At 40.7% G+C, this 13,698-nt stretch overlaps 1 long non-coding RNA gene across 1 annotated transcript; it reads left to right on the forward strand.

The window, feature by feature from the left end:
- Nucleotides 1-994: 994 nt before the first annotated feature.
- Nucleotides 995-13,640, forward strand: LOC134552141 (uncharacterized). Its single transcript, XR_010080777.1, has 2 exons — nucleotides 995-1,538; nucleotides 12,561-13,640. It is a non-coding gene; the product is annotated as an uncharacterized LOC134552141 (long non-coding RNA).
- Nucleotides 13,641-13,698: the final 58 nt, after the last annotated feature.

Genomic DNA, 13,698 nt, shown 5'->3' on the forward strand with positions numbered 1-13,698 from the left:
CGGCACGGCACGGCACGGCACGGCACGGCACGGCAGCTGCACATCCCAGCTGCTCCAAAGTGGGGAGGCCCCTGTTGGCCGCAGCCCTGGGCTCTGCAGGCACGGGAGGCAGCGTTGGCCATTCCTGCTGCATGCCCGGCTCAATCACCCCTCTGCCTCCCGGCCAGGAAAAGGCACTGGAAACACAGGAGAGAAGGCTACTGAAGATACAGATAAGAACTGTAGGCTAGCAGGCCTGCTTCCATTTTCATGAAAAGTAACTTAAAGTAATCCTTCCATAAGCATTGGAGTCAACCCATCACAAAGGTTGTTTGGGTATTCCATCCCTGCCACATGGGCAAGAGTCAGTGAGTAGTTTGTCCTGAGATCAAGCCCCACCCTGTCTATTCAGAAATCCCCCTTACTTGTTTAATTAAACTGCCTGACTGTCTCCCAAAAGCCACCATGTAAGTATCTAATAAGTCTGGATTACAAATATTAGGATAGTGTGAGGTAATACCATTAGATTATCTCAGCATAAACTGAAATAAAATAGTAATGTTTATACATTTTACCTGATATATATGCAAAAAAGAAAATTTGCTGTTGGGTGTGGTATAATGTTTATGATTAAATGCTTTATTCATACTTGTATGTCAATCTATTAGTGTGCTGTTAATTCAAATGTTACTATGATGTATTCTATCGCTGTTAGCACATTTATCACAGGTAGATGTGAAACTTAGACAAAGGTGTACATTCTCATTAATGATGAGCAGCCTATTCATCTTACTAGAGTGTAATTAATGTTAGTTACAATACTTAATTTTTCACTGTTTGTCATGGTGCATATTTAGCATTTCTTCTGTCCTTTATCAATCTGCTCTCCTATCACACGAGCACATCAAAAAGATATATGTAAGTATCTGACCTGTTTTGATGCCTAATTTTTATACTTTTCCAAGAATTGGAACATTTTTAATCTTATCCTGTAGACAGCACAGTTAGCTAAAAACCTCACTGTAAAGTGTTGTCCATTGCTTTGGGATTTGGCTTAACTCCATTTGCAACAATAACATAAAAATCAGATAATGAAGTAAAGCAGGGCACATCATGAAGACACAGATACTACTTGCTGTAGTATTGTGCTGTGCTTGTGTGGGGTTGTAGTGGTGCCAATTGTTCTGAATTTTCAATTACATGTTTTTTCTACTCCAAGGCTGTTAGTGCTAGTTAAATGTGTTGTGTAACACAGCTCCAAAACCAATAGAAGCGTGGAGTATCTGAAAAGTGCACGTTATTCCATAAATGAGTGCTACAAGAGCTCGTTGTGTTATCCTTTAGGAGCAGTGCTTTGTCAATAATGTTGTTAGCAGTTACAGAGCCAAACCACAGTCCCGTGTGCAGTGGTGCAAGAGGAGAAGGAGTTATGGCTAATGTGTCACACAGCAGGTGGGAAACAAGCCCTGCAGAGGTGGGTAAAAGGGACTGAGCACTGAACACATCCTTGGATTTGCTCCCCAGCACACCAGTAAATCCAGCTGAGCTGGAATCCTAGGGTAAGTCTGTACTTTTGTATTGGTCCAGAAAAAATACAATCACCTTAGATGAAACCTGGGCATCAAAGCATTTTTATTTCTTGATCATCCATAATTCCCATTAATCTGGATTGAAAGAGAACTGATCCTTTCATTAAGTGTGGTTGAATGAAATTTCTTGGGAAAAATATTTGAGCTGGGTCAACCGAATGCATGAGGTGAGAATGGATTTGGGATGTGTTTTCTCAAAATTTCAAAGAACTGTCCCTGAGAGAAAATACAGCCACTCCTATTTGTTAGTCTCTTGATTGGTGGATATTATGCTTCTAATATATTAGGACTTATCTGGCTTTTTTCTGTGAAATTACTTCTTTTGTAAACTACTGTTCATTCCAGACGTGAAGCTGATCACATCTCCAACATAATGACATCCATCTTAAAATTTCATTCAAACCATCAAGGGCTTGCAGAAAAACATAAATCATTTAGAAAATCCTTAAAATAATTCATTTTTATTCCTTGAATTAATCATAATTTCCTTGTGACCCACCACAACTGAAGTATAAGGGAATCAAACATGTGAATTTAACATATTTCAGTATGAAAATTCAATTTGGACCCAATTACAAGTAGGTTTAATTGTAGTTTAGTAGCAAATTAAGAATAAATACCCCAAGCTAGGTTTAGGCATTTTAAACAAAATGATAGTTGAAGGTGCTCCATAGTGATTGAAGTATGATAATAACCTGTAATGTGAACAGAATTGAGTAGGGGTTTTTTCCATGTTACCAAAGCAATGCTTTGTAACAATGACTTATATTTCCATGACTGCACCAAAATATTTTTACTAAAAAAAAACCCTTTCTTTGAATTTTCTATGGCAAAGACCAGAAAATTTTCCATCAAATAACAAAATTCCTAAAATAGCCTCTGATATTCTCTTTCTCCACACTTATCCCTCAGCCCTGACTCATTTGAATAGAGAGGATTGCTAGACTAAAATGTCTCTTTTTAACAGATAAAGATTAAATACAAAGAAACTATGAAATTGCCTTTAACCTTCATGGCATTGCTAAGCTAGGTATAACAATAAGTTGTAAAACACACCAAAAAGATGAGCATTTCACTCCATTTTGATTTGACCATTTTGCTTTCAAAAGGAATTTATAAAAACACCCAGGAACAACGAACATTTGAACTCAAAATGGTCCAGGTTTATTTTTACTCTAAAAGAAGAAGTCTCAATAGAGATATTGATTTTCTAGCATTCATCCAATATTGCACAGAAAATGGACCTGACCTTGCAATCCCTAGTGGAGACATGGAAGCAGTCATTACAGTCATGGTTCCCATTGATTTTAGTGGGATTACTTGCATGAGTAAGGGTTCAGGATGTGACCCACTGTCCCATTAGCAGTAAGACCAAGCGTGCATGGATGTCATTCCCACTCTGTTCAGCAGGATGCAGTTTACCTTCCTGTCCTATATTCATCCTACGGTTTGATTCCTGTCTATTTATTCTGCGTATTGTTTTCTGTCCCACAGAGCCTCATCATTATCTGAGAAGTATCAGTCCTCCTGCCTGCCTTAGTGGTGTTTTTCACTGTGTCTTCAAATGTCATTTTGAGCTCAGAGTTGATGCTTGCACTTACAGATCTTTCTTCCTTTGGTTCTGTTGGCTATGATGATTAAAAAAATACTATGGGCTAGGCACTACCTCTCAATGTATTTTTTTAATCTCTGGGGCCAAATGAGGAGATATTACTGTACTTTGCAAAGTAAACAGAGAGTAGTAAAAAGCTAAAAAACTCAGAGTCATTTTTTTCTTAACCCTTGGGAGGTTTCTTGTGCCCCATGGCTCCTACAGGAACGCTACTCCAGAACCTCACTGCTCAGATGGATGGAAACCTCTTAATCGTGACTTTAACTATACCACCTACATTTTATTCAGGCTTGTTCTTGTGACAAGCTTGTCTTTTACCTCAAAAGGTTCTTCTCCTTCTTCAGTATTTTCTCACTAACGTAGCTACGATACATTTTTTGTTTCATTAATTGTGAGCAAGGTGCAGGAGAGGTGTGCAAGAAGCAGGATGACTACATGTTTGTACAGTGCCTTGCACAATTGTCCAGTCATGGTTCAGGGCTCCATGGGCTGACTTTGTTTCAGCAGTGAATAATAATGACCCTCCAGAACACACTACATGCTTTATTCCAGATGGACACCATTAATTCCTTCAATGAGATGCAGAGCTTCCGAACAAGAATATAGCAATTGATTATTTTTGTCAGTGGTATTTTCAAAGAAATGAAGAAATGAAATGTACAGTATATTTCAGTTTGCAATGATCATTCTGTTGTTCCATTTGCAATGGAAATGAGCATATAACATATTCATGTGTACAGATAAGGAAAATGACAAACATTAACATCCCTTGCTCTATTCATTTATAATATTCATTTAAAAAAAATAAAAAATCCTTCCATTCCATAGTTTTTAGTTTTACTTCTGTAGCACAATGCAAAGCAGCAAAAACCAGAGAATTAATGGATAAAATACATTTAATTACTTTCTAGGCAAGTTTCCTGAAAATTAATATAATCTAAACCACAGATTCTTTGCAAATCTATCTATTAAAAAGATATAATCCCATGCCAATTTTTTTAGATCCTTATATGTATTTTAAATATACAGCCACTTATGAAATCAAATAAACCAAGACTGTGTGTGTACACACTTATATTATATTGTGGCCAAGCAGCCTTTGATGTGCAACTCAGCCTGTTTAAGCAGACTGCAGTGTTTGTCTTCTCAGTGTCAGTCCATTTCTGCACAATTTAATCTGCCACTAAAGAGAAGTTTTTTGTTCTTGTGGGTATAAAACAGTATGCCAAGGATAAATCGGTGCAGCTTGCCTTCCTTAAAATTTTAGGCACAACCTGAAAGTGCAGCTCTTTCCTTTTCTCATCTCAATGGGATGCTAACCTAACAATCACAATTTTAGGATGGAGAAATTGTTTTGAGCAGAAATAAATTGTCCTGCCAGTATTGTTTCATGGGGTAACATTAAGGCACATTGGGCCTGGGGTTCACAGCTTATATCTGTTTTTGGAGGACTGAGGTGAGAGTAAGAACATGTAGAGAAAGAAGAAGAATTAAATATGAGTTCTAGATAGTTCAAGTGAGTGGAAGCAGTTCAGCAATAGACATCCCAGAATCCTGCAAAGAGGCTTATTCTCCAGCTGCCTTCCCTGGGGCATTGCCATCTCTTGTCAGAGTCCCCGAGGAATTATTCTCTTTAAGTGTGGATTCTCTTTTTCCCTCTTTTGTTGAGGTATCTAAAGATATTGGGCTTTTACTTACAGCTTATATTTGCTGAACAAAACAGGAAAAAATATCTGTGGTTATTTCTGCAGTTGCCAGGAAAGAGAAGTCCATTATTTGCAGCTCTAGGGGAGCAGCAGAGGAGGGGTCTTTTTGTCTGCTCTCCGAGGCCTGGGGTGGAGGCTGTTGTGGTCTGGGAAGGGCAGGTTGGGGCAGCCACGGCTGCAACTGCACCAGGGCTTCCCAGGAAGGCTCAGGCTGGATCTGTGTGTGACATTCATACCTCACCTGCTGTGAAACAGAGTTCTCAGCTTCGGATCTGAGTGCAGACAAAATGAGCTGCCCCTCAGGAACACGGAGTGGAGGCTGGCCTGTCCACAGCCCTCCTTCCCCCTGGCAGCACCTCAGGGCCGCCGCTGACACCTGCAGAATGCACCCTGCAAATGTGCCTGCACAACAGCAATGCCACAGGTGTAAAACCCTTCTGATCAGATGCTCCCCATCGTGACCCTGAACAAGTTAATCACATCACTCCTCTTGAAGGTTCACACTGCCACGATATAATTTATGTGGGCCCTCAAAGATAGATGGAGACGTCAGCTATTGATCACAAGGAATTGCTGCCAGTCAGTCTTTTTTTGTTGGTTTCCATCCTTGTGATGTGTTTTAAAAAATATTGTATGATTCAAAATTATACCTGTAAAACCTACAAGTAGAAAATTACTGTGTGCATTTATCTTTAATAACAACCTTGCGAATATTTATAGTACTAGTAGAGTAGAATGTGTTATACTAGTTTATTTCCCAGTCTGTTTTAAATGATATTATTCATTAGTAGTTGTGAAGTGGTATGACATATTTTTTATGTTGCTTGTTTGTAACAAAGGTTCTTAATACCTTTTCATAATGAAAGGGGATAAATGCTAACATGGAATATGGGAAATTGTGCTTGCAAGAGCACAGTGTTGTCTTAGGGTATTAAATTAGCATTTGGTACAGCTCTGCTTTGTGTGCGTTTCTAGCAAATGTTTCAGCTACAAATCACTATAATACACCTGTATTCTGGTTCTTCAATTCATATAGCATTTAAATCCTGCCAATACTGTGTCTTATAAATATAAATATGCAATTTAATTTAATTCAAGCGTGCAACACATAATTTTTCTTCTAATTAAAATATGATATTGCAATATAGGCGCTGCCTGGGGCAAACAGGACGCATCGTATTGCCAAGCCAAAGGGAATTGTGAGGCAGCTCTGAAGGCTGGCAGGGGAAGGGGCCGGCGCCCCGAGCCCTGGGCGCAGGGCACCAGCGGCGCCCCGCCGGAGGCTGCGGTGTTTGCGGAGCCTGCGGGGGCAGCCTGGGCTTGCTGGCCCCGCTGCAGAGCCGGGCTGACCCCGCTGCAGAGCCGGGCTGACCCCGCTGCAGAGCCCTGCCAAACCCGCTGCAGAGCCCGGGCTGACCCCGCTGCAGAGCCCTGCCAAACCCGCTGCAGAGCCCGGGCTGACCCCGCTGCAGAGCCCTGCCGACCCCGCTGCAGAGCCCTGCCAAACCCGCTGCAGAGCCCTGCCAAACCCGCTGCAGAGCCCGGCACTGCACTGCCCCGCTGCAGAGCCCTGCCAAACCCGCTGCAGAGCCGGGCTGACCCCGCTGCAGAGCCGGGCTGGCCTCGCTGCAGAGCCCGGCGCTGCACTGCCCCCGGCCCGGCCGGCCCGGCCGAGCTGGCACAGGCAGCGCGGCCCTGGCAGCGCCGCCGCTGCCCTGCCGAGTGCTGGAGCCGGCCGATGTGCAGAACTCAGACCCCTCTGGGGAGGAGGAACTGCCCCACAGCAGCAACTCGAGGGATTCCTATAATGCTGTCTCAGAAGCGAGCAAAACAACACGAATAGACCTTCTGCATAATGACTCAAAAACTGTTAATGGCCATCTTTAGTAACGTAGCAACAGCCAAACCCTTGAAAAGAGGAAGTTTTCATTGAGAGAGCGTTTCATTTTAAACATTGAAATTTAGTATAATGTAGTGTATGAAATAAGTTTTGAAAGGAAGCTGATGATTAAGAAGAAATGCAGTGGGCATTTAATAAATGGAGGAGCCGCAAGATAATTAACTGGCATGCATAAAGATTCATGCTTTATACCAAAATTTTAATTTTGCACATAAATGTGCCTGATGTAGGCAGCATTTAATCACCTAGCTGACAGGAGTAACTACTTTCATTTAACCTTGACTGAAGATCATGAATTCTAACAGGTTTAATTGGATACATCATTTAACAGAATGAACAGAGCAAATTTTTCTCAATTCATAGGTTCTGATTGACATGCACCAGCAATAAGGCGTTGCACAATTAAAGCTGATCTGTATTCCTGGCCTGGGCAGCAATTGCCATAGTGATGTGACACTGTTTGATCACTGTGGCACTGAAACTATACTGAATTTCCCCTTGTTTTGAAAAGGGCAATGCTTTAAAAAAAAAGAGAGAAAGATAAAGAGATTTTGGCACTTTTTTTTTTTTTTTACATTAATCACATTTATATGCACAAACTGTAAGGGAAGGAACTTGTCTTGTTATCAGTAACTCAGAGGAAAGAAGGAAAAATGGTATATTCTTTTATCCATTTAGTACATTATTTACAGAAAGTCAAAAATAGGATAGTCAAATGAATTGTAACACATTAAGGGCCTGATTGTTCTGGGCTGCCATTTGGATAGGAAGTTATTCTGTGCAGCTCCACTGTTCACCTGCAGTTTGGTCTCTCTGTCCTTGCCCAAATCAGTTCCACATCACAGACAACCTGCCAGCCAAGTAAAGGCACAGAGAAGGGGTGCTCGTATTGCAAATGAGGCAGGAAAGGATGAGAGGGAAGCAGTGGTACCCAACAGTAAGCTGCTACATACTTTTCCTGGCACACAGTGTTTCATGTGATAAAACCCTAAAAAAAAAAATAGATGGAGGAGCTGGCAACTTCCAGTTCCCCACATGGCTCCTGCTAGCTCTTTCTCTGCCTCTGGTGCCTTTGACAAGTTCTGAATCTGACCTTCATGAACTGGAATTGTTCTTCTGTTGTTCAACCATAAACATATATGTTTAATGTATGTATGTGTATGTATGTCAAATGTACACACATATTCACACGCACAGATATATATATATATACACATAAATGTGTTCTTTCACGTCTCTGTCTTCCACTTCAGTTTTTTCTTCCAATACTTCCTTTTACATTTTTTTTCTTTTAGAGGAAGGTTTGCCAACACTAAATGGTCTGAGGGCAGAGAAGCACGCAATGTGTTTCAGCCTGGCTCAGTAGACCCAAAACTGCAGTAAAAAATCCTTCCTAATTCCTGAATGACCTCTAAAAAATCTTCAAGCAAGTTCTGCTCCCCAGCATGAACATTGCAGCATCCATGCTCAGAACAGCAGGTAGCTTCTCCACTTTTTTCTCTCTACATTCCCTTAGCTTCAGTGCCTAAGTACTGGTCCTTGATCTCACCTGAAGACAGACCTATTGCTATCCATCTGACAACCTTAACTCTTTAATTTCTTTTTAGGAGATGTATATACATATCAAGCAACAAAATTTGTAGGAATGCATTGCAGAGGAAGGCAGAAATCTTGGGGAAAGCGCAAATCCTGATTGGCTCAAAGACATGAACTTTAGAGTCAAGACAACTAGATATATCAAGAAAGACTTTTTTGGTCATTTTAGAAGCCTCTAAAATTCAATTAATGGTAATACCTTTGTCTGTCAGAGAATCATTTCCCACATGATTCATTGTAATACTGGCAAAGGTACTTGTCAGTATAATTCATCACACACTAACATGTTTAAGTTTCAGGTAAATGATGGAATCACATCCCCAGCCTCTGCAGCCACATAATGTGCCTTGGAACCACAGCAGGTCCTTTTCCTCGTGCATGGCAAGTTTTCAGTGGGTGCCTGGATCTTCCCTGTGCAGGAAGGAGAGGCAGGATCCAGGCAGCGTGCCTTGCCCTGGCCAGCAGGACACTCTGACACTCACATGGGACACACAACAGCAGGGGGAACCTGTCCCACTCTGCCCCCTCCTGAGCCCCTCCAGGCTGCGTGGCTGCTGCAAAACTGCTGGGCCCTTCTTTAAAGGGGATCTTTGGGCCCCATTTAGAAATGCTTGTGCTGTAATTTACTCCAAAGTTCTCCAAACCTTCCCAATAAAGCAGCCATCTGTCCCATCTCACGTTTCCTTTTAATGTCCTATTACAACACAGGTTCCAGCTCATGGTGTCCTCAAGGCAGGAAGACTTGAGGCACCCATTCAGCATTTCTCTAGGGAGATTCCCAGAGCACCCCTTCACCTTCCCAAAGGTGCCCAGAGCTTGTCAGCAGCACTGCTGGGATAAAGGCAGAGCCCTCTCCCAGGAGCCAGGCTCAGCTCTGACTTTCCCTGGGGAATACTGCTGACTTCAGTAGAGCTGCATGGACATGTATTTGCTAGGCTGAAGGGAATACGTGTTTGCTGCTGGAGAGAATCGTGCAGACAGCCCCAGCCCCAGGCACTGGCCCTGTTCACGGGCACCCAGTGACACCAGTCCTGGAGAGCCTGGCTATGCTGGGGCCTTACAGCACCCTTCTGACCTTCCCTTTATCAGCTCCCCAGGCAGTCCAGCCTCTGCACTCAGACTCATTTGGGTGCTCTGCCTGTGACTCTCTGCAGTTGCACGTCATTCTTGCCTTGTCTTCGTGCTCAGTCATCCATGAATTATTTTCCACTCCTCCCTCTGGGAATAACCAAGGCTTTGACCTAGTGGGACTGTTTGTGTGCTCAAATGTTTTGATGTATCAGACACTGAGCTGCTTGCTCCCAAATCTAAGGTGGCTGGGGATTTCAGGCTGCTTTCAGAAACAGTGTGAGCACTGGGAAACATAATATAACTGAAAAAGTCAACAAAGGGCACTGACTTGTGCATTTTCAAGTATTTTTCTATCACCTTTAAACCCTTCTGCTTTCTTTAGTTTCCTAACAGCTGTCTTTTCAAGTTTGGGATCTCTCATAGAAGATACACAGCTGTAATAAGAAATAGATTTCATTTCATTTCAGAATTCTCAGGGAGAAGGGGATATTCCTTTTTTGCTGATATGAAATCAAGTTTGTAATTTCATTTTGAAGGCTGTTCTGAACAACTGGGGGAAATCAGAAGACCAGCCCTGCTTTTCCCCAGGTTTTCCTGAAACCACCTTTCCACCACAACCTAAACAAAATTCTGAGCACAGTTAATGTTTACACCTTTCTTGCACTGTGTAATTTAACTTTCAGCCATATAAAATGGGATAGCAGAAATATTTTTATGTGTTCTTACAATATCCAAAGTTGTTTGTTACTGTTATTATTTGAAGGAACTAGACACAATCCTGGCTGCCTTAACCACTGCCTTTGAGAGAGCTACAGCTGAGAAAATCCGCTGCCAGGAAGAAGTGAATAGAACTAACAAGGCTATTGAGCTGGCCAACAGATTAGTGAAAGGTCTGAGGTGAGGTCCTACAGGGCAGGCTAATGAAGCAGCCTACAGAAAGCACTTCTTTGTTATACACTACTGATCTGGCAATAACAGAGGCACTTAGCAAAGAACCTGATGAGCTGAAAAAATTATGTCATTATCATTCATTTTTTTCATAATAGAAACATGGTTTTGACCTTTGCATTTTCTTACATTTTTGCTTCATTGTGGTATATCTTAACTGTAAGATTACCTGGTAACTAACCTATCCATGAACACTAAGGGAAGTAGTCGATTGTGGATATTGACAATGAAGGCAATTTATTAAAATGCGATGACTATATTTGTAACAATTAAACAACACTAATGATTCTGTCCAGGATTGGGATACATAGAATTTAATACAGTTTGCACTACTTAGTTAAGCAATATGATAATTTTCTAATTATCTTTCTGAGATTTTCAGTGGGTATTCCAGGAGAAAATAAATAATGGCAAAGCCATGAATTATCAAAAATCCATATTGTCTGCTGATCAAGGCTGGCTCAAGGGAATCCATACTCACTGATGGATTTTTTCATTTATCATTCATCTACTGACGAGACTGCTTTTTATACATACACACACACACACACACACACACACACTTTTTACAGATACTTTATTGCAACATTCATTTAGGAAATCTCTCATGGTGGCTCACTGCCATTATAGGTTTTGTCCTCTCCTACCCAATACTTTTAAGCTGAGTTTGATAACCAAACACATTGTAAAGAGCAAAAATAGAAGATCCATTTGTTATTGAGCAAAATTATATGGCTGACTGTAGCTAGTGGAACTTAAAATATAAAACAGGGTTTATAGTTATTTCCTGAATCAATAGAAAGGATTTATTGACTAAAGGAGAGGGAGGGCAGTGCAAAAGACCCATTGTTTCTGTTTAAAGAAGCAAGATGAATGCATTTAAAATGTTAACGTCCTGGTTGAAAGTGTAATGTATTTTAGTGATTAATAATGCCTGTAAAACTAAACCATGTACCTAATACAGAATAATAAAATAAATAACATAGCAGACCTCTTTAAAGTGTGACAATAAATGATTGTTCTAATATTTTCTTCCACCTAACATATCATATTGTTTGGTTCTCCCATGTGCCTCCTGCTGGGCCTGACAAGTGCTGGAATAGCATACGCAGAGAGATGAAAGGCAAAGTGTGGGTATGCTGGGGGGGAGGCATAATGAAAAATAATCTAAAGGAGGAAACAGAGATGAAAGGAAAGAAGGAAAGTTGAGCCACGTGCAAGATGAAGACAGTAAAATGAGTCTTAATGGAAAGTCCTTCAGCTAGTACCTCCCAAAGCACCAGCCCCATGAAGAAGGTGGCCAGCTCGACAGATTGGTGATGGGAAATAGAATTCACTCCTGTTGTTAGCTGTACCACACTTGGTCAAAGGCAGTAATAACCATATGGCAGGTATTTAGTGACTTACAGGAAAAAATCAGTTTAAATCTACTCTGTGGTAAACAATAGGTAACTGTTTACTATTAGCAAACAGTGTAATACTGACATTGCTGTACTTCAGTCCTGCTGTTTCTTTGCCGTATTTTTGCTGAGAAGACACTTTCTTATTTCTCTAGTTGTATTGTTGTGAGGAGAATTTCTCAAGAAATATAAAAAATAAAGCATTCACAACATTTTTTATAATAAGCAAACATGTAAGTGTTTATTAACTAGTCTTTATAAAAACGCCTTTACCATGACATTAATAATAAGTAACCAAGTATGTGATTTTCTTCTAATTCTTACGGAGAATATTGACCAAATAGCAGAAAAGCTGATCGTGTCTAGCCAGGATCCCAGGGAAAAGCTTGCACCAAGTGTCATGTCAATTCTCTTACTGACTTTATGGCATAAAAGATCCTGCCCAGAAGTAAAATTATTTTTTGTCTGCCTTCTTCTATGAGCCCTGGCACGCAAGGTCTCTTTTGGGTGGTTGCATGAGTAGTTGCTACTCTGTACCAAGGAATTCTTTGCTTCTGACAGGTGCCAATTATGCTGTGGACATCTGCCCTGAAGGCATTGAATCAAGCTGACAACTCATTTTATATCAATCAAACAACAACCATTTTCAATAATTTCCCATCCAGCTGGGACTGAATTTGCACAAGTGATCTATGTATTAGAGACATTACCAATCCACAGAGACATTCAGAACCATGATTATGTTCTGTTTTCCCACAGAAACTCTTGCATCTGCACAAGAAAGCACCAACTTCTTCCACTGTGCAGGAGGATGCTGACAACTCAATTTTGGTCACTTGCTGCCAAGCTCAACTTGCAACAGTCAACTCACGTCAGACTGGAGGGGGATTTTTTATGTTCAGCTTGCCACTTGCAAACCCTGTCTGTTGATCCTCTAATACATGTGGATATGTGAATCTGCAAGGTAATACTTTAGTATTCACTACTGTTTAGCCACTGCAATTGGTAATTTTTTTTACAAATACATAATAAATGAATGGAAGTTTTAATCCTGTTTTTTGAGTGGAAAAGGAGAGCTGGACTTATAACTAAAACATTATTAAGAACAAGAGAAAATATGATGCAGAAATGTTCCAGAAGGTAACTTTTCTTCACTGTGATAGTTTATTTTCAAAGTAGTACTGGCATGAGCCCAAATCTCATTCTGCTTTGAGCAGATAATACCTTCTTCACAGATACATATTTTTAAAATACACAGTTAATCAGAAAAATACCTGGCACTGATTCCATTCCCTTTTTGACCTGTTAAACCGTGATGTTGTTTATACAAATTCTTTCAAATACTTTATGTAGTAGAACAGTACATTTAGAGGCAAGGAGTTGGTAAAATATTCTTCTGGGAAGGACCAAAACATTCCCTTTGCTAGTGTTTGAAGTACCTTTTGCTATCTGACAGGAGCGAGAGGTGACAACTAACACACAGTCCTTGGGAATATGGTTAGCAAGCCAGAACAGTAGGCAGGCTCACCTTCTGCTTGTATTCTGTCAAGTGCTGTGCCCTGCTGTTTGCATAAGGGGAACAGCTTTTATTATTCTTCTCTGTCTCTGCTACTGTGCACCAGGGCAGCACAAAGCAAGATTTAGTGCTTGGATATAGTATTTGCTTGATAGCAATTGTTATAGTTAAGGCTGCACTGAGACTTCTGTCTTAACCTGCTGTTCTCCCATGCTCAGAATATTCTTTTTTTTTTTTTTAATCCCTTTCATGTGAAATTTTTCATGCTTGTTATCAGCTGAAATATGATTTTTTTTTTTTTTTTGGCAAGCTTGAATAAAATTCATTCATTCATATTTGAATTATGCAAGGAAGTGGGTGTAAGGAGAAAGGTCTCTTTTT

Source organism: Prinia subflava, chromosome 6, assembly GCF_021018805.1.
Source record: "Prinia subflava isolate CZ2003 ecotype Zambia chromosome 6, Cam_Psub_1.2, whole genome shotgun sequence".
In the NCBI taxonomy this organism is placed as follows: Eukaryota; Metazoa; Chordata; class Aves; order Passeriformes; family Cisticolidae; genus Prinia; species Prinia subflava.